Source organism: Eptatretus burgeri, chromosome 6 (assembly GCF_056783735.1).
Source record: "Eptatretus burgeri isolate ZD-2024b chromosome 6, Ebu_testis_v1, whole genome shotgun sequence".
NCBI classification, from domain to species: domain Eukaryota; kingdom Metazoa; phylum Chordata; class Myxini; order Myxiniformes; family Myxinidae; genus Eptatretus; species Eptatretus burgeri.
Genome location: NC_140966.1, coordinates 9,231,892 through 9,234,639, shown reverse-complemented (window position 1 = coordinate 9,234,639; position 2,748 = coordinate 9,231,892). Strand labels below are relative to the sequence as shown.

Here is a 2,748-nt window from a genome sequence, read left to right as displayed (position 1 = left end):
CTTGCACTTGGCATGTGGATGCAAACAGATCAAGACTTTTTAATAATAAGTACGGTTCCTTACTTCACAGAGCTCCGGAGTGTATCATGACTAGTCGAGAGCTGTTTCTAGGCTCCAACCAATCCTGGATGGGTCATTACTCTGACTCGGAGTACTCAACTGGTGGTGCAGCAATTTGGAATTCTCTGAGGTGCTCACCTACTCTTCACGAAAGAAACCGTGGGATAATCTAACGTCTATCATATACAGCAGATGGCGACAGGTAGTATCATTTGCTGGGGTCGTGGTGGTGCCGCTGATGCAGTGCCCCTGTAGATCAGGTAGGAATTTGGAATTTTGCCAGGATGCTGGTGATATTTCACCTATTCTTGGTGAAGGACACCATGGAATCTTTAATGTTCACCAACTAATGCTGGCAGTCTCAAACTAACGTCTATCAGAAGGACGACACAGTGTTTGCAGATGTTTCGATTGACCTGAGATTCCAATGGACGGAGTGTACATCGATGCCTCACTCTGCGTCTGAAACACTGGGGTGACAGTTGAGTCTCCAAGTCAAAGGTGAGTGTGCATAGTTCCAACCCACCCTTCAAGCACATGGAAGAATCAAGGACATATAATCATTGGGAAAAGTAGAATGGCAATCAGTATAGCACGTACTATACCCTCTGCCAGGTTGAACAGTTTATGTTTTGTATCCCAATGATGGGCCGGATCTGCATCTGGACCTTAATCAAAATCTCATCGACTTATTCTTACCTCTCCAACTTATCCACCAAATTTTATCATGATCCGTACACAATTTTTTTTTTAAATATCATGCTCTATATATATTTTATGGACCCGTCTCTCAATTGTAAGGAATTGCTTAAAAAAATTCTTGGATCCAGATTAGGATCTTCACAAAAATCGAATTGATTCGTCTGTGTCACACACCCAAACTGTCCATCATGTTTTGTCCGAATCCACCAATAACTTTGCGAGATATCATGCTATCTATAGTTTTTGTCCCTATCTCAAAATGATGAAGAATCACTTAAAATTATCACATCTGGATCTCCACCAAAATCTAATCAATTAATCTTTGTCACACACCTAACTTTATCTGAATCCGTCCATAACTTTTTGAGATATCCTGCTGGCTCACAGACAGACAGACAAATAAGAAAGAGGTCATGCAGAGCACAATACTTGTGAAATCCTGAAAATAAATTTGACCATAAATCATAATTGGTGGTTGAATTGTGTGAAATGATGTGAAAATCATCCTTGAATTTCAAGTCAATTGGGTGAAAATTGAGGATTTCAGAAAGTTCACTCAAGATGTTGACCTTTTGACCTCAAAATGTATGGGCATCTTATTTATGACCAGCTCAACCATGTGGTGAGGTTTCGTGAAGATCAGTTTAAAATTGTGACCTGTAAGCGATTGACATACAAACAAACAAGACAAGCCAGTAGGCGACATGGGTGGTCGCTCGACTTAGGCGAATTTGAAATATATAGAGAAGAGAACACATCAGATGGAATTTTTGCTGTTCGTTGTTCCATATAGGAACATGACGAGCAACTGTCCATTCATCATTTGTGTTTGATTCCCTAACCCTACGTTAGGGAATCCCAACAAGAACGTTGGGGTGAAAGCTTATAGTAATATAATTGCATACTAGTCATACAGTTTTTGACGGATCGGGCTGAAAATTTTTTGACAAAGAGGTTGATTATAGTGTGCATAAAAGCGCAGAAGCCGATTTTTTATTTTATTTATTTTTTTTTTTTTTTACAAATATTTTGTTTTCCAGATTTTTCCAAAAATTTCAAAGTCCCGTTGCTCGGCAACGGTGGCGTCCATAGCAATGGTGCTCAAAAGCATAGAACTAGATCCTGGTATGAACCTACCAGTCAAGTTTCATCAAAATTGGTTGACTCCTCTGGCCTCCAGAGCTGTCCATTACATACAAACAAACAGACGGAAAACCTGAAAATAAGGGTCGTCTAGCGACCACCCAAAAGACGTGCAAAGCACGATACTTGTGAAATCCATAAAACAAATTTCACCTTAAAAATAACTGGTGGGTGAATTCAATGACCAAATATGCAAATACTCTTCAAATTTCAAGTGAATTGGATGAAAATTTACAATTTTAGAAACTTCGCCTGTCAACTTTTTCACTTATGTTCATCTTTTGGCCGATGTTGACCTTTAAAAATACTTTGTTGTTGAATTCAGTGACCTGATATGCAAATCCTTTTGAAATTTCAAGTCTATAGGATGAAAATTGAGGATTTTGGAAAGTTCACTGAAGTTGTTGACCTTTGGCCAATGTTAACCTTTTCGCCTATTTTGACCTCTTTTGCACTATTTTTTAGCCTATTTTGCATGGGTCTCCGTGCTTTGGGGAATCCTGAAGAGTTGTGGAGTGTCTTCAAGACCACCATCCTTGATGTTGCCTGTGGATGTCTTGGAACTCACCGTAGAGCAAAGAAGAATTTTGTCTCTCGAGGGACACTGGATACCATTGACCAGAGTCACAGGGCCAGGCTGAATGGCAGAGCTGAGCTGTTCAGGGAGTTGAGGAGTAAAACGGTCTGTGCGCTCAGGGTGGACAAGGAGGCCTATGTATGGCAAGGAATCTGTGAAGGGGTAGAGAATCACCTGTGGTCAAGTGATTCTTGTCCTACTTACAGGGGAATTCACCCATTGCGTTCGTCCAAACCCATCCCCTTGGTGTACTGCAGTCAGAGCAG

The 2,748-nt window shown here is 40.6% G+C and overlaps 1 protein-coding gene across 1 annotated transcript in view; it reads left to right on the top strand.

Annotated features, from left to right (window-relative positions):
• Positions 1 to 159: 159 nt before the first annotated feature.
• Positions 160 to 2,748, top strand: part of LOC147024214 (bMERB domain-containing protein 1-like) — a 43,368-nt gene continuing 40,779 nt past the window's right edge. Inside the window, exon 1 of the mRNA XM_085883916.1 lies at positions 160 to 561. The gene's annotated coding sequence lies outside the window, so the exon portion shown is untranslated. The remainder of the gene's footprint in view (positions 562 to 2,748) is intronic.